At 41.4% G+C, this 21,252-nt stretch overlaps 1 protein-coding gene across 3 annotated transcripts in view; it reads right to left on the bottom strand.

The window, feature by feature from the left end:
* The window catches only part of ndst1b (N-deacetylase/N-sulfotransferase (heparan glucosaminyl) 1b), a 67,644-nt gene that overhangs the window by 33,599 nt on the left and 12,793 nt on the right, over nt 1–21,252 (bottom strand). For 2 of the 3 annotated variants that reach the window (XM_060890491.1, XM_060890492.1), the window contains exon 2: nt 17,849–17,935. The exons of the other annotated variant lie outside the window; for it this stretch is intronic. The gene's annotated coding sequence lies outside the window, so the exon portion shown is untranslated. The remainder of the gene's footprint in view (nt 1–17,848; nt 17,936–21,252) is intronic. 3 annotated transcript variants of the gene reach the window in all.

The raw sequence follows: 21,252 nt of genomic DNA, 5'->3' as shown, positions 1-21,252 counted from the left end.
GGGGGAGAAAAAAAAACCACCTTTCACATGTCAGTCTGAAGGAGCTTCTGTATATGTGCTTGACAGAGAAATAAAAATAAATCGATGAACTGTCACCCCGAAGCAGCTCTTGTCTCAGTTCTGGTTCAGCGGTGAGAAACACGCCACTTGTTTGACTCGAATGCTTATAAAGCCATCCTTTCATCTGACAGTCTAAAACAACGTTCACTGTTGACGCTTAACCCTTTGTTTGACTTGGGGCTCATCTTCAAAGCCTGTTTTGCTTTCAGACGCCATAACCTCTAAGTACACTACAGCAAAAATCATCATTTTTTAAACACGCAGTCCATCCTGGATTGTGAGTTTTTGCGATCACAAAAATTAAAACAAAATCAAGCAATATACTCCAAAATATTCAGACAAGCTCGCAAGATTTTCATGCAGATTTGGGTCGAGACACGTTGTGTGACATCATTACTGCATGCACACAGTCAATGTCCTCATTAATTTATGCGTCAAACTGCTCTTGCAGAAGATAGTTATGTATAGGTTGTCACAGAAAAACCTGTACTTGTCTTGCTGACTAAAAATAAATAAATAAATTTTTTATATATATATATATATATATATATATATATATATATATATATATATATATATATATATACTATACACATACATACACACACATTATATATATATATAAAAATAAAAAACACACACACACACATATATATATATAATGTGTGTGTGTTTTTTATTTTTATATATATATATATATATATATATATATATATATATATATATAAATTTATTTATTTATTTTTAAATAATATTATATATATATATATATATATATATATATATATATATATATATATATATATATATATATATATATATATAAACACACATTTTATATATATATATATATATATATTTTATATAAATATACATTCACAAAATCCTGTAGGGACTGAATAATGATGGCACAATACCAACTCTAGGTAGTTTAAGTCTAAACCTTTATTTTATTTTTTTTATTACTTTATCGTTTATTTTACCAGGAATAATCCCATTGAAATAAAAAAAATCTACCAGGGAATCCTGGCCAAAATGACAGCACACAAAGTTTTACACAAAAATACAACGATACCAATACAACAAAAGGCCTGTCCAGCACTCAGAACCAACAAAATATATAAATGTTAAATAAACCAAGAACATAATTCTTTCAAATGAGACACCAAAAGGTTTCTAAAAATATTTAAAGATGGGAGCACGTCTAGCATCAAAATACTCTGCATTTCATTCCATAATCTAGGCGCATAACAAGAAAAGGCGGTTTTACCAAACTCAGAGTATGATCTAGGCACAGTTAAAAGTAATTTAAAGGACGATCTAGTTTTATAACTACCAAACTACCTTGGGTATCATCTGACATCCATAGCCATAAAAACCAATCCTAACACACACAAAAAAAAAAGGTAACCATTTCCAGGTCCAGAAAGAAATCTTTTCCAAATCTAATCCTTTTCATTTAATACTAGACTGAAACAAATGAATTCTTCTTCTCTCTGATAATCGATCTACCATTTTGTTTTCCTGATTTCTTTTTAATCAAAAAAATTAACCTGTATTTCAAAGGACACCGAGCTGGAGAAGTTGTAATCGGGAGCCTCAAGTTGCGATCAGTAGCCTAATAACCACCAGAGAAAGCAGTGAGCGACGACCGTCCTCGTTTCTAAACCCCCGATGGAATAAAAATAGACTTATGAGACGTTTTCAATAAGTATAAACAAATGAATGGCTTTTTGGCTGTGAGTCTGATCTAAAATAAGTCAGGACTCGTTGTGTTGGCTGTCGCTGTGTTTAAGTCCTGTGTTTTTCCCTCTGTTGAGAACCTTACAGAAAGTTTTACTGGTTGAACATAAATCTTAGCTCCTTATGAACAAACACTCAGAGATCAGAAATGAGTTTGATATCAACATTTACTTTGACGTGGGGAAAAAAAAAAGGACTTTGTTTTTTGGAACTTTTCTATGAATATATCTAAAAACAGAAATACTTCTAAAACACTACAAATTCTCCTGTAAAAAGATGTCTACTGAATGTCTACTTTCATACGAGCTTCATATTAACCACCACTGTTGAGTGTAGTTTTTTTTTTTGCTTACTGACTTTGATATCCATGTGGCGTATCTAAACAATAAACCGCTCTATGCTAGACTGTGAGTCCAGACTGGAAGGAAGTCTTAAATAGGCCTGCAGCTGATCTGTAACCGTGCCTTTACCTCCTCCTGTATTCCCATGACATATGTGCACCTGCTTCTTCCAAGTTCAGCTTTTCCCAGCGTACCTCCGATAGTGCAAACCCAGCAGCACGGATTCCCGAAATAAAATGCCGCTGCCTGTTTTCTTGGTGGCATTCGTGGTGCAGGAAACACAAAAGTGCTTATGCAACGTCTGCTTTCTCACAACGAGCGTTTTCAGGAGTTTATTATTTAAAAAAAAAAATCAATTTTGATTTGTAGTCAGTCAGCTCCTCTACGAGTGTCCTCGGCAGACGTGCGACACGGGATAATTGGCAGAGGTGTGTATCAGCTTGCGACTGGGAACAAGGGCAGCGATTACATGCTAGGCCCAGATGCTTGGAAGCACCTCCGTCCCTTTCCTCTTAATTAGGCTGCACAACACGGCGAGACTATTTTTAGCCACTTGGGCTACCAAAGGCACAAAAAGAGCTCAAAAAGAGAGTGGGTGGGGGAAAAGAGAGAGAGAGAGAGAGAGAGAGAGAGAGAGAGAGATGGAGAGAAAGCGTAAGAGAAGAGAAACGAGGGCTTTGTTTAAGAGGACACTGGCATGCCGATTGCTCCGTTTGCAACAGTGTGTGGAAAAGACCATGAGGAGGGAACTGGGGCAGGAAAGAGAGAAAGATGAATTGTTTCGGTTGCAGTGTCACCGGAAAAGAAGTTGAACAAAAGCACAATGTTTTGGAGAAAAATTAACAAAGGAAAAAATTGTGTACACGCTCATGTGGTTGCGAAGTAAGTCTTAAAATCTGAGAAGCGATGATATCGATATCCCATTAAAACGCTCTGCCAAGCCTAGGCAGCAGCCTCAGTCAGTTGCGGCTGGGTTTCTGAGGCTTTGCTGACTTCAGATTGCTTTGCAATAAATGAAATGCATGCCTAGTTGGATTTCAAGCCGAAGACTTGGCCGGTTTGAAATTTTTCCTTCTCTTATTAATACAGAGTGTGCGCTGCTACACCAGTATTAAAAATCACAGGAATCGCCGACACGCTCGTAGGACGTGACTTTAATCCCTCACGACCGGTCGTTTGGTGGACGTAGGGTTATGTGCACTACACAAGATAGACACACAGACATCCATCACAAGTCTTCCTTTCTCACAAAAACAAACCTGTCCATCATGACCATTTTGAAGAAAGCTTTTTGCAGTTCTCAGAATTTTCCCCCAGCGATCATTCTGCTAAAGGCTTCACAGATAAACCTTCAAATTCCAGCCTGGCCTTTCTGTTGCTTGCTGATGATGAGATGCTGGCATTTGTACTATATAATCTGGATTTTTCCACATGAAGTATTCGCAGAAAAGTAACAATCATTTTTTCACAAGATTGACTTTGTTATCTCCAGTCAAATGAAGACCTAATGTGGGAATCGAATATATTAAAAAATGAAATAAATAAAATTTGTCTTGGCTTAAAATGATCTGGATGCCGTTTTGATCCTGATAGATTCTACGGATCCTCCAGGTTTTCTCCAACCTCACAAAAACTTACGAAGCACGACTCACTCCTAGGTATCAATGTGTGTATAGATATTTGCATGTATGGTGCCTTGCAGTGTCCTGGCATCTCATCTAGGGTAAATTCTCCAGTCTTGTGTCCAGGGCCAGCCTCAGAATCCACCATAACCCTGACCAGAAAAAAAGCGGTTAAAATAAAGGAATTAACTTTCTTTTTTTTTTAAGTAAGTATGTAAAACTGCTTATTAGGAGGATTAGCTTCTTTTGGTTCATCTCATTATCTGCGTTCTGCCTCTTCCTCCAGGCCAGCTCATTTTTTAAAGACCCACAGTAGCCCACGCTGCCGGTCTGCGTGCCAGGCTCCGTCTCGCACGGCGATCGTGAACAACGCCGACTGCTACAGTGCCATCAAGATGGATGTAACAGATTGTGTTATCTCCTTCTCGGCCCGGCGTGCGCTATCGATCCGGGACGGCTGTGCGGGTGTCGATTTAAATGTCGTGAAGTGCAGGTTGTTATTAGCCGTGATTAGATTAGACGTTATATGATTGAGCCTAACTGGATTGCACTCAGTGTGATGGAGTGGAGGGATGACAGATTTGAATTGCTGTCCAGAGTTTGAAGCCTAATAGGATGGCTGCGTAAAAGCTCGGCTTAAGAGACAGCGCCTGGCCTGTTTCTGTGGTTTTGCTCTCGCTTGCCAATTAGACTCGTCTACCAGACAAACACTTTTGTCTAGCTGACGCTCACAACAGAACAGCCATCCACCCCAAACAAAAACTGTGCCTCATCCGTCAGTAGAATATTCATCCGTATGTTAGAGTTGTGAAACAGGATTTCAGAAACCATCTTAAAACGCACCTTATCAGGAAACCTCACACCATTGACCAGGACAAAGAAACAACTTCCGCCCACAATACAAGACCTATTCCGATTTCTTAAACACAAAAAAACAGATTTTGTTTACAGCCAAATGACTTAGTAGCTTAATCATTTTTGTAAATAACATTTTTTTATTTAAAGGCTAAACCGATGCTTTCACATGCTTTCACATTTCGATGCAACCGATGCTTTCATAAACTTTCACGATGTTTGAAAGCCAATGTTGACATTTGAAATCACCAAAACAAACACGCCCCTAACTGAAATGGGCGTCACCCCTGTTTTGATAGCTCCGCCCCACACATACATGCGCAACTATTATGGCGGAACCTGTTGGGGCAGCTGGCCGAGGGGATATTTTTATCAGTAAATGAACTCAATGAGTAATACTATGGTAACACAAATGTGTTTTTGTAGTACTGTGTGTTGTACCGTGAAAGGTTTAGCTCTGTTTCACGCGGAAGACGACGTTCAACGCCTAGAACCCGAGGCAGAGGTAACGTTAAAGGCAGAGGTCATAACGTTGCTGCGGATAAACACATGGAAACAGAAGACTTGGAGTCTTTTTTTTCGCTTTTCGTGTTTATCCGCCATGTCACCGTTTCAATCGCATTCGGTTAACGTCAGACATGCGCACTGAACACTCTCTCCGCCGCATATTGACAAGACACGCCCCTTTCTGCTCATTGGCTACACGTTTGTTTTGTTTGTCGGCCCGTTTTTCTTTTTCTGAAGCATTTCTCAAACAACGTGGACCCCGACTTTAAGTGAGCGCAGTGTGAATGGCTTTCTTTTTTCTTCTCTGATATTTACAAGTAGGCACGAAGTTATTAGAAGCCAAATCACATGTTGTGAACCCCTGTGCAGCTTGTAAAAATGACAACAGAGCTGAAAAACAGCCAAAAATGAGCCAAGATGGAAGCAAATCCACTTCTCACGTGCAGCAGATACCTGAATCCAGTTCGTTATCCATTTATTAGTGCCGGAGCCCGAGGTAAAAAAAAAAAAAAAAAATTGAAAAGTATGGAGGAAAAAAAAAAGAAGTGGCCACTGGGATTCACTAACGTTTGCTCACGACGTTATACAGGAGCCCTTAGCTTGGGTTAAAATAATCCGGTGCTCTCTGACGTAACATGAGAACAGAGATGACATGGATTCAAAGAGGAATGTCGAGTGTATGGAGCACATGACTGGAGGCTTGGACTAAGTAACCAGGCTGGAATAAGATGATGAAAACGTGGCCAAGTTCCTCACTGTGGAGCCTTGAGGCAGAGCAAAAATAACTAGTGTCAATCTTTTCAGCATATTCTGTAAGGCCCATTGCTTTTGGAAAATGAGAAGGGTGGGGAAGAGAAGAGAAAAGAGGTGAAGGAGAAAGATGGGCGGAGCGAACGCAAAGCAAAATGAAAACCATGCATAATGCATCGCGCCGCCACGAGGAGAAGGAGAAGGACGGCGTATTTACTCTATTGGATTTCAGTGGAAACAAACAGAATTGACCCTCTCTGAAATGTAACACATCCACTGCTAATGACATGAGGAGAGTCATCCATCCCATGGTTCGATCTCTAACTGGGTCAGGCTTTGTTCTACATCATCAACGATCAGGGTATAATACAGAAGCTGGGGAAAAAAGAATTCAGTCCATCAGCCAGTCGATTAACAGGTGAAAGAACGGCTATCGTGAACGTGATTGCCGAGTTCTTACAGCATTTCTTTTTTTATATCAGTGCTATGAAGACTCAATAGATCTTAAAAGATCTAACTTCAGGCTATGGAAGACATGAAGCACAGATGTTGCTGCACAAATAAGCACAATTACTCCCGTTTAGCTCTGAAGCAATTATTCCTGCCTGGCTTTGATGCTAGGAATGTCAAATCTGTTTTTTCATGCGCTCAGAGCACCGTGTGGCGTTTGCCAACATCCGCATTTTCAGCATGTTTCGAGGGGGAAGAAATGAAATAATCAGGACTAAAGCAGATGGAGCAAACATTAGCATGTCTACCTGAACTTGTCTGCTAATCCGTTTTCAAGACGGAACATTCGGGGAGACTTGCAGCCCCGAAGCAGGCCAAAGTACCGAAAACTTTTGATTAGCTTTGCCTTTATCTTGAATGCTTTGATCTTTGCTTTGACGAGGAAGGATAAGAAGTAGTAAAACGCGGATATAAATGTTTTCAGAGGTTGTCTCGGTGTGACTATTGGACTTGTTCTGTGCGAGACTCCACCTTGTGATCGTCACCCGTGTCCCAGAGCATTACCCCACTTGACCCCACTGGCACGCGGAGACGCCTGGTGCTCCGATGCCAAGCCCTGCCAGCTATGCCAGGTGGTTAAAGTCAAGGGTATAAATCTGTCTGCGAGAGAAGCTCTGCGAGTGCATTCACTGCTGCAGAAAAATAATAATATCCGTCATAAGCTGTGGACTTATTGGCGGGTTCCAAGACGGCCATCTTTCATCTTTTACCCTATGGCCGTAAACAAAAAAATTTTTATTGCACCAATTTGATGCATACAACTAAACTATAGTACTTAAAAAAAAAAGGGGGGGGGGGGATTATACCCTGGTCCCAATGGAGATTAATCAAATCCTAAATCCCTCTAAACTGATTTTAAACGAAATGGGCGAAAGACTTTGTAGCACCAGCTTTGGATCGGAGGTGAATCGGTGTATCTGGAGGTCGGGGTAAGATCGTAGAACTCTTGCAGCTTCATTTAGCCGGTTCATTTCTCGAAACACTCATCAGACCTCGCTTTCTTTTTAACCAAGCCCTCCCCATTAAACAACGCTCACGAGTTCTCGCTCTTACATAATCAGCTGCTTTTATAACGAATTTTTGCTTGTGCGCGTGTCCTCAAACGCATTTTTCCGACACCTCTTCATAATTTTAATCCCGAGCAGGATGCTCGATGAACGGCCTTTGAAGATTAACTCTATTGTCGGAGCGTCGCCTACGGAACGCTCGGCTTCTTAGGAGACTCTCGGGGTGTCCGTGACTGCTTAGGCACCAATTTTAGTAAAGTGCAAAGATCTTGAATCCAAGAGGTCTAAGTGTTCGTAACAAAGATAGCAGAGATGTCTAGTCCGGCATACTCTGCAGGAAGCAGCGCCGACGGAGCTAAATGAAATTAATAGTTCCTCTCGTGAATGCTCAGAGCTCACGCAGGTGAAGGATGGCTCTCAGCGAGCAGGCCTAAGGACCTGGCTCCCCTGCAGCATGCCGAGAATACCTAATGCACAGCTCCATTATGAGAGGAAAAGAGGTTACTCAGCGAATCAGATGATTGAGTTGGGACCGGAGAGGGTTAGAGAAAAAAAGAGCAGCAGCATTTCCACTGAACTTTGCAGGAAAAAAAGGATGAGGGGGTGGGGGTGGGATGCAGGAGCGGCGGATTTTATTCTATACCCGTCATGGCCTCTTTTCTTTCCTACGAGAAGAATGTCGCAGTTCTGAAAGTCTACATGCAGCCTGCCAGCCACTACAATGATTTATGAAGGGAGTGGAATGAATTGTTAAAGCGCTCATGTAACAGCTTGAGGGTCATTATTTAATTCTCCGTGTGAATGTGTTTACTTTTGGAAGCGTGTGTTGGGGCAGGATGCGTCGAGAGGTGCCAATAATTTTCTACATGGTTCCACGCCCTCGTCAAACTGTTCAACATTCGAAAGATTTTTATTAGGAAGTGAGATATTAAAAACGCTTTCCCTTCTTTATTCGATGCTTCTTAAGTTGTTTCGTTCCTTTTTTCTTTCCTTACTTTGTTTTTCCTTCTTTCTTTTCTACGTTTTATATAATTCCTTGCTCACTCCCTGCTTTTGTTCTTGTCTCGTCTTATTACATTATTCCCTACATACATATTTCCTTAATACTTTCATTCTTTCCCCTTTTGATTCGTTCTTTTTCCGTTCTTTCTTTTTTTATTCCCAATTATTTTATTGCAATTCCGTCCTGGTTTTCCTTTTCATTTCTTTCCCTATTGTTTTGTTCCCTCTCGTCTGTTTTTTCCTCCTTACGCATAAAATGATCCTGAATTTACATTTTAATTGCCTGGCAATTTAAGAACTTGTACATCAGGTTCTTTTAGCTGTGTGTGTGTGTGTGTGTATATAAATGTCCAAGTCTTGACACTTGCACTCTCAGGTTGGCTCTAAAACGTTTTAACACCACGGGGTCAGTTCGTCACACTCTCTGCATGACATGTCCCAGCGACATCCTTCCTCTAATCGGCAGTGTTTTGTTTTGGTTTTTTTTCCCCCCACGGAGTGAACTCTGCATCACCCGAATGCCACCAGTCTTCCTTATCTAGTCGGGCAGCTGCGCTTTCTTTCCATTTTAGCTTCACTTATTCCATACGACTGTCTGTGGTAGAGATGTCTTTGTTAGTTTGACAGAGCATATAAAAAAAATCCCTCAGACGGGAAAGTACCAGAGTTTGACTGACTTTGATTTCTCGCTGAAAGAGCAAACGTTTTAGCTCCCTGTTCAGGTTTGCGCAACGAATGCTTAATATTGCAGAACGAATAAATCGGATGCGGTATGCAGAATGGCAGAAAGAAAAAAAAATATATATCCCTCATTCATGATTATGCAAAGGAAGTAGAATTCTGACCCAATGTAATTGTGGTTCAATGAGGCCGGAATAAATACGTCTGTTGGCCAATAACAAATTGGCTGCACTGAGAATCCAGGCAGGTCTACAAATTTTAATAGGAGTGCAGATCGATACCAGGTGCTTGCTCTATTTACGGAGCCAAAAATGGACATAAAACAAGTTGAAGCACTTGCGAAAGTAGGTCAGGGTCCTATTGCTTTACAGCGCCTGGCCAGTTGGGGTGAAGTCGGGGGGATGGGTGGAGGGGTGTCGGAGTATGTGGTTCTGGCAGATGCTTTGCCCTCGTCTCCCTCTGTGCTGCTCAGAACAAGCAGACCGGTCCGATCGAGACCGAGCCGATGTATTATGTGGGCACCAGAGGAGCTAAAGGCCAGTGGAGTGGGCCGACGCCAGCGCCGGGCGACGGCTGGCATTCCTCCCGTTACAACCACGCTCCACATGGAGACGCACCATCTGGCACACTTGAGTATGCTGGCCAGGGTATGTACAAAGCTGATGGCCAAAGTAAAAGCTCTGGGATCGGTCCCATCAGTCATCCGTGTCCGTTTTTAAATAAACGTCCCAGCGACTGATGCGGTGTGGAAAAGTCTATTAAACTCCACTTAAATAATTGTCTGTTGTACGCCGTGTGCTGTGATTTATATACACAGCAGCTCCAGGAGCTGCCTCCGACGAGAGGAAACTCCATTTCCTCTCTCTCCCTCTTCTCTCTCTCCATTCATCTAACACACTGTCTAACAGGACGTGATTCAAATACTCGACTGACGAGGTTGTCGACTGCTTAATTACAGCACAATGACAAACACGAGACTGTGGTTAGTTTCAAGAGCGGTGCTTGTGCCACAATGACTCGGCGTCGCTCGCCGGGACACGGGGCGTCGTGGTGACTCCATCCGTTTCGAACCGGTCCGAATAGATTTGTAGCACTTTACTGATTATTGGTTGTAGAATTATATTATTACAGACTTGCATTAATGAACATCGTGATATGTTAAGCGTCCTACCTACACTACTTACGGATTCTTTTTATTTCAAAATATTTCCTTTTTATCCCTAATAAATACACTTAACTTTTGTTAACTTTATATGTCTAATATTAGCCGTGTCTCACGCATTGTTGGATTTACTTACATTTACATTTACAGCATTTAGCAGACACTCTTATCCAGAGTGACTTACATTTTTTTTATTATTTCAGTTTATACACCTGAGCAATTGAGGGTTAAGGGCCTTGCTCAGGGGCCCTGCAGTGGCAACTTGGTGGACCTGGGATTCGAACCAATGACCTTCCGATCAGTAGTCGAACACCATAACCACTGAGCTACCACATCCCACATTCTTTCATATTAAAGAATTTTAAATATTCTCAATTTAGCTTGAGCAAAGAGAGTAAAATGTCGTGCATGTCTAGTCGAGACCATGGGGATGGACGGGGCTTCCGAGAGAGATGGGAGAATATCTGAGAGTTCCTAAATCAATGCAGGTCTCAGCGATTCCAGATTAACTGGTCAACATGAAGAAACATGTCAAATGCATAAAAGGTTGGCAGGCCTGATAGAATTTTCACTGGTGAACACAAACTGTCTAGACGGTTTTTAAATTTCTTTGGTTTTAAAAATAACTTCAGTTTCTTACAGTGTTACTCTAGATGCTTCCGTATGTGTCACGTATATTCCACAGTACGAGTTCTTGCTCAATAAAATTGGGCAAAGTGATGATTAACAGACAGTCTTTCAAAATTTCTAATCTCTGTAATGTACAGGCGTCCGTGGTTGTGGAAGAAGGACATCTCCTGTGGTTGCGTAAGCCAGATTCAGAGCAGTGCGTCACGAAATGGCCTTCGCTCGGCTTCGCCTCTTTTCCCCTGTGCCGTCAGTGTGGTTTATGCAGCTGAACATTTAATCTAATCCATCTCTTCGATGATCTGTTTAATCTGCATCATCTCCCGCATGGGCCACATGAGGACGGATTATTAACCATGTGTATTCTCGTACGAGTTACAGTACTACGACCGCTGAGGTTAAGCCTGGTTGAAGCCTATAGGCGAAAGAAGTGGTTCTGAGAACCGCCCAACAAAAATGGCGTGAGCTGTAAAGGGATCCGAGATATTCTTTGGCTATCCTTTTAGTCATCGGACAAAAACAGGTGATTTCCTGTAGGATTGTTTAACAGATTTGGTGTGATTTCATTTAAAGAAGGTCACAAATTAGAATGGCGACTCAAAACGATCGCTCTTTACAGCCGCAGTGATCAGAAAAGCATCTCAGTAGACACCAGAGCTTGATGGTTCAAATTCCTGATCACATAGAGGACAGGAGACAGGAGAGGAACCTGACGTGGTCTTCAAACATGCTGCTTTCCGTTCAACGTTATTCACATTTTCCATCCATGTGACCATTTCATAATCTGGTCAGAGTACGAAAAAAAAAAATCCTCCAAAAAAACCAGCATTGGGGTCGGTATGAGGTTCATTTGTGAATACAGAAGGAGAATCTCATCAACATCTCCTACTCCTTCTGCCAGGTTTCTATGCTGACGGTAACGTCAGCACGGGTATTGGGCTGTCAGCAGGAAGTGTCACACTAGGCCTTGCACTTTACAACCATCACGCGGTGAGAGAACTGCTGCCACCTGGGTCCTGTCAAGATGCTGCTCGTACAGAACATGTCTCTGTGGTGTGTGTATGTGTGTGTGTGTGGTGATGAATCTGCAGGGATGAACCACACCACAGAGAGAAACCCAGGTACATTCGTCTGCTGTCTGATGCATACTGTCCTGCTCATCAGAGACCCGCTGGACAAACCCGAACCCACCATCAGATCCCCAAAGTTGAGAAGAAGCCCCTCGTATATACTCCCTGCCTGCAGATTACACGACGGAGGAAAGAGATAAGACTACAGAAGAACATAAAGGTGTCAGGAGGAACATAAATCAGAGTCCGGGCCGTCAGCAGAGGTGGGCGCTCTTAAAGCAAACGCCATCAATTCTCCGAAAGGACGGCGGTGTTAGTATTCACGGACACGTCCTGCTCTCTGCGCCAGAACACCTGCGAGTCTGCATTACATTTTCAAAGATGAAACAAAAAATAAATAAATAAATAATAAGGACAACACCAACGGGAGCTGCACAGGTAATCTAGGCAGAGCTCCAGGAGCTGTGTTTATACTGAGAGGAATCTTTTTATCGAAAAAGTTCTCGCGTGTTCGTGGGCAGCTTGTCTTACGATGCAACAAGACGAGTCTATAAAACCTCATAGCAAAAGGAACAGCTCCCTAACGAGCGGTACTGTAATGATGATGAATAACAGCTTCAATCGTAAGCGACGATACGAATTCCCAATTTCACACGTCTGCAGTTTATTCACAGTACATACTGTTCTTCCAGTAGCTCATATTCATAAATATACTATATTTCGATATTTTCCTTATTTTTTCCCCCCTTTGCTTTTACAAATAATTTCATTTATAATTTGTATTGTAACTATTTTTGCCAAATAGGATTTCACTACATTTTTATTGTACGGTTGTGTGTGGAATTATTGTTTATTTTAATATTTTATTATAATTATTAAGAATTATGATAACTGTAGAATTCTATAAATATCTATTATGTGAAATAACTATATAATAATAATAATAATAAAAAAAAATTCCATTACAACTCTTGCTTGCTGTATTTTTTTCTTATTTTATTTTCATAAACATTTTAGATTTCTAAATACTGATTTTCCAAAAAAACAAACAAACAAAAAACCAACATAGAGAAAGAAATTATAAAAAAGGCTGCTGGGTTTTTCCCCCCAGGGAGGAAAAAAAAAAGTCTCCAAAGAAGTGGCGAAGATTCACCAGGACACTCAATAAAACGTCCAACGTCCAAACGACACTCAATAAAATGTCCCAGCTAACTACTGATATAGTTTAACACCAAAACTGTCCATTGTTTATATACAATATAATATATTTATATGTTTTTGACAATTTATTTAGTTTTAAATGCCAAATCTGGAAAACCAAAAAAAAAAAAAAAAAACAGCTTTTATGTAAATGAGGCCACAAGTGTGAAATGTTCCTCATTCTAAGGGAAAAAGTAGTAGAGTTTTTATAAATAAACAAATAAAGTTCGTGTTTGTCCGTGACCGAGCTATAAGTGAAATGCTGTAGTGTAAATTGGTGACAAAATAGAAGATACGAAGTCATCTTAATATAAGTAAAGTGCATTTAAAGGATTATTATTAGTATTTTTTTTGTAATAAAATGTTCTACCAAATTAGCCAGATTTCTGTAAAGAAGATAACATTTAGTGACGCATCAAGGTTAAAATAGCTGTGGGAATCTAAAGGTTTTTCAAACATTCAAACAAAAAAATAAATAAATAAATAAATAAATAAAAAGAACAAAAAACTTATTTGTTTGATATTTTCTCTGTGGGAATCCTGAAGGCTTCATGTTTATTAAAAAAAAAAAATTAAATGTTTAACAAAAAACTTTTTTTTTAATGTTACTGAATGTCATGTGTATGTAATTCAAATGTAAACATTTGCTCAGTTTTCAGTCTTCCAAGCAGAACGTCCTAGATGTTAACGTTTACACCGTAAACGAATAGGATTATTGAAATGCAGCCAAGCAGCATAAATAAAAAAAAGAGCAACAAGACCTGACCGTTTCACGCCTTTGAGTTGATTCAAGCCAGGAGGAAAATGCCTCTTTCGCCTATAAATAATTCAAATTGCACCGATTGCTTTGAATTATTCATTTAAGTTTATAATTCATCTTCTATCGCAATTTCCCTTCGTGAGGGGAGAAGAAAAAAAAAAGAGGTTTATGAAAGATGAAATGCTACAAGCAGCGATACGGGGTCCGAGCTCGCTGCTCGCTGCGGGCTGTCACAGGCCAGACGGGTGAAAAATTAAAGGGGGGGGAAAAAAAAAACGCTGGGTTTAAACTCTGAGGTGTTGATTTTTTTTTCTTTGTTATGACTGACGTACAAAACAACGCATAGTTAGCTGCAAATGAGACCACGCCCCCTTTTACAGTGCACGAGGACTCGCCGGTTGGCTTGTTGCATATTAAAATAATGTTCCATTATCACTGCTGAACAGAACTGGACACCGAATAAGGATTTTGGAGCAAAGTGTTAGACATCCTCATCATCATCATCATCATCTTCATCTTCACAACTAATAGCACAACATTCAGTTTTATAATCCATGCTAAGCCCGACTCAAGCTGTCCTGGAAGTGGCTGAACACACACTTGATGTTGTTTTTTTTCCCCATTTAATGTGTCACCCTTTAATTCCTGGATATCACACGACTTCTGAAGGATGAAACGAAAGCACATTTGAGATGATCAGCAGAAAGGAAATGATTCAGTCCTTGTTTCCAAATGCCAGATATCTGCACATGGTCCATTTCTATGAATGTTACAAAGAAATGAAACAAGGAAACAGCATGACAAAACGAACATGACACGCTTTCCTGGCACGATATACGACCAAAAGTATGTGGAAACATCAGCATCACACCCATGTGTGCTTGCCAGTGGCATATTTAGTCCTCTGTGTAATAATGTGTCTTCTGGAAAAAACTTAATAGTAGACGGCGTAGTGGAGCTGTCGGGATTTGTGTTCATTCCGTTATGAGAGTTGCGAGATGGTCTGGTGCACAGTTCAGTGGAGAACATTCAAGATTTACATTTACAGCATTTAGCAGATACCCTTATATCCTGAGCGACTTACATTTTATCTCATTTTTATACAACTGAGCAATTGAGGGTTAAGGGCCTTGCTCAGGGTCCCAGCAGCGGCAGTTTGGTGGACGTAGGAATCGAACTCACAACCTTCCGATTGGTAGCCCAACACCTTAAACACTAGGCTACCACATCCCACACACCGATCTTACACACCGACCGTAACAAACCATGTCTTCATGAAGTTTGCTTTGCGCACAAGGGAATCGTCATGCTGGAACAGGAGAGAAATTGTTGCACTACATCGTACAAGGACGTTCTCTACAATTGTATATTTGTGTCAAATGTCGTGACAACAAAGGTTGTGGTTGTTATAACGGCCACCTGTCCACATATTTTTGGTCATGTGTGATCTGCCCTGCAAGTGGCTTTGCGTAATGGATAGAAATGAGTTTAAATCTGCTGTGCTGTAATTTCTCACAATATTGAGATCGTATCGCAAAGCCTCGTTCACATGTACGCCAGGTGTCGAGTGTTGTGAATGTTCCTCCTCCAGCATGTTTTGCTTTCGCTCAGTGCTTTGATTTCGCTGCTTTAAACTTCTCAGCTCCGGCACTGTGAACGGCGGCACTTTTTTTCTTTTTTAAACTTTCTTCTACCCGGCACGCCAAAGCGTCATGTCAAGCCTGTTTCAGGAGCCGACACACAGACTCGTACAGACCTCACGCCGACGCACCGGTACACGACTCTGGTTACACATTTGGTTGGGTCAGGAACTGTGTGGAAGAGAATGATATCGCTGTGGGGTTTTTTATGCATACAGAACTGCTAAATTGTCATCAAGGAGCAAAGTCAAGAACCAAGAATTCGTATAACGGCAACTGACCCTGTGAAGCGGTGAGAGCCAATAAAAAAACTTCATTACTGCAGAGTTTTAAATACTAGTAGAATGAAATGCTTCTTAACTCTTTAATTATGTCGCTTTGTAGAAGCCAACATTGTTTTCCTATTTAAGCTTAGACAAAAATGTATAAAATTTAATGCGGCCTAGGGCTTTCGAGCCACATGCATCAAATTCGGATATGTTGTAGACGCTGGTCTGAAGTTTGTCGCTATTACTTTTCTAAGCGATCCGAGTACCGGTACTTCCGGTACCGGGTCTCAAAATGGCCTTTTTTCCCCATAGACTCCCATTATAAAATTTGGAGGTTTATAACTCGGCAAGCTTTCGAACTATTTACACCAAACTCGGCCAGCTCCTTTAGGGTGATACTCTGAACAAACTTTTAAATTGGTGTACCGACTGGCCTTTCAGTTGTGCCGCAGCCCCGCCCCCAAAATATGCAAAATCAAAAAACTTTTTACAACATGGACATGTGACATATCAAAACACTCAGCCCAATGAGGGGAACTTCCTCAGGAGAATTCGGATGACGTCACATGCTCGTCTCCACTTGTTTTGGCACCCTATCTTTCTGTCCACTTTCCTCCAAAAGTAATACTGACCCTTATGTTCACTCGCCTCCAAAAAGCACCGGCCTTTGCGAATATTTGCCTTGTCAAAGCCAACATCAAAGTTTGTCGCGACGAACTTTACAAATCTAGTTAATGTTCACATCGAAAATCAGAACGGGGGAAATAAAAAAAAAAATAAAAAATTGCATTTGGATTGTGGTATGGATGTTGGCGTGAAAGATGGCATGATCTCCTAAGATTGGATTTTCACACAGAAGTTCTAGAGAACAGGGTTAAGCTATTGGGGTTTCTGATCAAAAGGTCAAAGGTTCAAGTCCCAATACCACCAAGCCAACAAAGCTGCCAGCCTTAAACTCAGCCACAAATCTTCTCCAGGAGCTCAATATCAGGCCATCCTTAAAAATATCCTTGTTTGCCGTAACCCGACCGACCCTGTCAATTTAGGACAGACTCATTTATTTTATTTATTTTTTTGATTTAAGTCCGACCGACTTGCCGGTTGTAAATTTGCGTTAAGACCGACTAATTTTTTTTTTTAGTCTTCGAACAACTAATACAAAAGCAATAAAACAATAGTAATTATATTTTAATAAGTATTGTAATTATATAAATTGCCTAGGCCTACATACAAACGAAGGCTACGTTCTTTCTTTTAAATAAAAACCTGTGACGTCATCTATGTTTACACTATTGGTTAACGGATGTCACACTATGGCCTGTGCGTTCGCTTCGTCTCATCCTCTCATTCACTGTCAGAGTCAACGGTTCGCGCTTGGTAACGATGGCTGCGGCTGCAGTAAACAAAATGTTCGCGGTCACCGTTCAAACAAATGTTTGTGGTCTATATAACCTGCGTCAAAATGAGGTTTGCAATGATGCGTCCGAAGGCACGGGTTGAAGACCCAGTCAGTGACGTCACGATATGCTAATTTGTTTTAATCACCGTCACCAAAATTGTACTTTTTTTTTTTTTTACATTGAAACTTGAAAAAAAAAATAAATAGACCTACCGACCGACCCTTTTATTTTTTTTACTGTTACTGCAAAGCAAAATATTTTTAAGGATGGCCTCATGGCTGACTCTGCACTAGACATTGAACTTAAAAAGAAGCTGCAATAAGCATCGATAAGATGTCGTAACCTAAGATGGACGGGTTACAATATAAGGTCCAACTCCACACGGGACACAGGCTCCCTCAAACCGGACAGTTAAAGACGAGTTAAAACGTCTTGCTGGTCCTTATTTCTCTTCACCTACTGTATGTCTAAGCTAAAATCTCAACAAATAGCACAATACTGATCTTTAGCGCCGATGACTGTGAGCCAGCGTAATAAAAAAAAAGATTCTCAGCTTATCGTAAATCCTCGCCATCCCAAACCAATAAAGCTATTCAGTTGCTTGGAGATTCGCCTCCACGTCACATCGGTTATAATACGTACCTCCTTTTGCTCAGATCTCATCAAAAGTGTCTGCTCCTGGAGTTCTCGGTCTGTACTCGAGTCCTGGGAGCCTCTGCAACAGGCATCCTGAAAGAAAAGAGGAAAATCGTCACAAAGTGATCGATTAAACCCGCAGCGACAGGAGCACGTGCAGGACGAACTGGATGGACTACAGACGGATTAGCACGCAAGTGTGAAAGTCGAGTAAAACAGGTGTATTTATGACGCATTACACGACGCCTCTGCCTTTGTATTTACTGCCGAAACGGAGAAAGTGGCAGCGATAAAGACAACAGTACACTGACATTCACATTCACCGCTGCAGATTCACAATTCCCAAATCTCATTGAGATCTAGGCACCACATAAACAGGAAGTGGGACATGAGGGACGGTTAATAATTCAGATCTTGTGTCTTGCTCTGATGCTCAACAGCGGCGAAGACGTCGGGTCAATTTCTCCCTTTTTAAGAAACTAGACACCGTTTGGGATCGAGCTTTCCTTCGCCAGACGTGAGAACGAGACGCTGGTGCTCCGGAGGGAGGGGCACATATCTCTAAAAAGATACATCAAAGACAGCCGTGTTACATACGAGTGAAAGGAGGGAAAAGCTGGAGCGGGGCCATGGCTGGATTGGCAGAATCACTGGAGCTTCGGTGACTCTGGAGAAAAGCCAAGCTTGTTCTTACAGGCAATCTGGCAGTGAGGTAAGAGCATCAATCACACACACACACACACACACACGTGCGCGCACACACACTCATATCTACCCTTTCCACATACTGTACATGATCTCACGTACATCCAGAAGTGTTGATTCTCACCGTAACTGACAGGTGAGAGACTAGGCCACGCCTCCCACCTAGACGCCACGTCCAACTCTACACTCTCAAGCCACATTTACGGGATTGGAATCGATCATTTCCGGACGCTACGTCGAACGTTTTTCTGTCGCGCCATTTCGGGAGGGGGGAAAAAAAAAAACTCAAAACCTTTTGAAAGCAGGTTCGCATTACACCGACGCGAACACCACAAAGAACTCAATCCGGGATAAAAGATATCGCCATGGCGACCGAGATGTTCAAAGCTGAATATACACGTGACTGCTCTAGGTGTCTAACAGAGAGCACAAGATCCAAAGCCACGTTCAGGGCTTCGGAGAACTGCGAGACTTCGACAACACCGTTTCAATTTTGCAGCTCGTTACGCCGTCTTTATCGACTCGAGCTACTCCGAGGTTCTCGGTATGACGCTGGATGCAGTGCTTTTACTCAGTGCTCAGACATTTTTGTCCCCCTGCCTTTTTTTTTTTTTTTTGAAGTTGGAATAAAAGCTGGGAGGCTTGGTCAATGGTTCTTGCAGCTGCCCGAGGGTCTTATATCTTCAGCTGGCATGTGTCACAGCTTCAGAAAACAGCGAAGGTGCGCTGGGAGGACAGCCAACAATAACAGAGTCACACTTCACTGGTGCCTGTCTGAACAGCTGAGGCCATCTTTCTCTCACACACACACACACACACACAGCAATGCAGCTGTTTCAGTACAAGATGCAGGTCTGCTTTGAGAGATTACGACATCTGAGCCAAAATGTTTCCTTCTTCTCTAGTCTAAAAACATTAAAAATAAATAAATAAATAAATAAATAAATAAAAACATTATGCAATTAAATTAAATGCAACTTTTCTTTGACAGGAGAATTACCTCTCGCTAAGGTTGGGCCGAGCGTTGTTAATCGTGCCACCGCTGAGCAGCAATTAAAGCTGGAAGAACAAAAAGTGAATAACAAATTAAACCTAATCTTTAGATTTAAGGTAATGAAAAAAGAAAACGAAAATCCCTGCAGAAAAGGAGGAGACGTCTTAAACACGAGCGAGTCTGAGGAACGTGAACGGTTTTCTTGGTAAAAGTGTGCTTCTTGAGCACTGCGAGCATATCACGCCACACACATGCGTGATGATTATGATGAAGATGAGAAGATGATGAGAGAAAGGACTTCGCCCTTTTATGGTCCTGTTGATGAATTCTGTAATTTTTTGGCTGTTTTTTTTTTTTTTTTAATTTCTGTTTAATCACAAAGTCAGAGTGAGATCATCAAAGCTGCCATGTCTGGGTGTTTCTCTAAAACGGATGCTTATTACTCGCGCCGCTTCTCCTCCTGCTGCGTATGAACCGAGGCTGAAAGCAGTCTAGTCGAGCGCTGGAGGATGTCTCGGAGGGGGGGCTCAAATCTAGAGCTATGTTTGGGTGCGAAAGCTACAACGGCATCAGAAGAGCGTTGCCTCCAGCAAGACTCCCTGTGCCTTTGCACATCAGAAAGGCACTTTAACTGACAAAAATGTCGTCCCCGGTGTCCGCAGGCTACGGTTTTAAATTCTGGCCGCAGCGGGCAACATTTTTCATTACCTGCTACTGCATGACCAGAAGAGGACGACTCTGTAGAACAGGGACTGGGAGAGAGAAGGAAAAAAGAGAGAAAGAAAGAAGAGAAAGAAAGAAAGAAAAAGAAAGAAAGAAAGAAAGAAAGAAAGAAGAGAAAGAAGAGAAAGAAAGAAAGAGAACAAAAAAACTCTACCAAAAAATGGGAAAGAAAGAAGAAAAAGAAAGAAAGCAAGAAAGAAGAAAAAGAAAGAAAGAAAGAGAAATAGAGAACGAAAGAAAAACTGTACCAAAGAAAAAATATTAAAAGAAAGTAAGAAAGAAAGAAAAAGAAAAAAGAAACAAGACAGAAAGAAAAAGAGAAAAAGCGAGAGAGAGAGCGATAGAGAGAGAAGGGGGGGTCTGGAAGAAAAACCTTGTTATAATTTAGTTTATTTTTCCTCGGTGATGAAACTCATTTGTAAGCATCATATTAAAGGGCGTATTATAACCCATTCCTGGTGTAAAGAGAATTCTGGGATGTCGGTCGGAGAAGACGGTGTGGAATGTGTGTGGAATGTGTCTCCGGGTCGTCTGGATGAATCAGCAGCTGTAAGCGCGAGTCTGGTTCGGATTTCAGAGCTTTGGGTTGTGATGTGATGTGAACTGGACCGAGCCGCTCCACGCTCACGCAGGTGCTGAAAGCTCTCCAGAGGCATGAGAACACAGTCGAGTCGCAGAACCCAGCCCAGGGTTTTAACCCCTTTTTTACCCCTTAACGACGGTACACTGGAATAGAGACACACCCAGACGGAGGTCATTTTAGAGCTGTACACACGGCAACACGGCCTCAGCATCCTGGGTGTGTTCACAGTTTAGGATTGTGGTGGTGTGAAAGAAACAGGCGCTTCCTAACGAGGCGGATAAAGGACCAGACTGCGGAGAGTCACGTCATTAACGACCGAACACAAAATCTGACAAATTTAATCATTGTATTAAGTATTTTTACTACTGATAATAAATAATGATTCTTGATTTTCCTCCAGGATCA

The sequence above is a fragment of the Tachysurus vachellii genome, chromosome 17 (genome assembly GCF_030014155.1).
Source record: "Tachysurus vachellii isolate PV-2020 chromosome 17, HZAU_Pvac_v1, whole genome shotgun sequence".
NCBI classification, from domain to species: domain Eukaryota; kingdom Metazoa; phylum Chordata; class Actinopteri; order Siluriformes; family Bagridae; genus Tachysurus; species Tachysurus vachellii.
The sequence above is the reverse complement of the archived record's forward strand: the minus strand, read 5'-3'. Positions and strand labels throughout refer to the sequence as shown.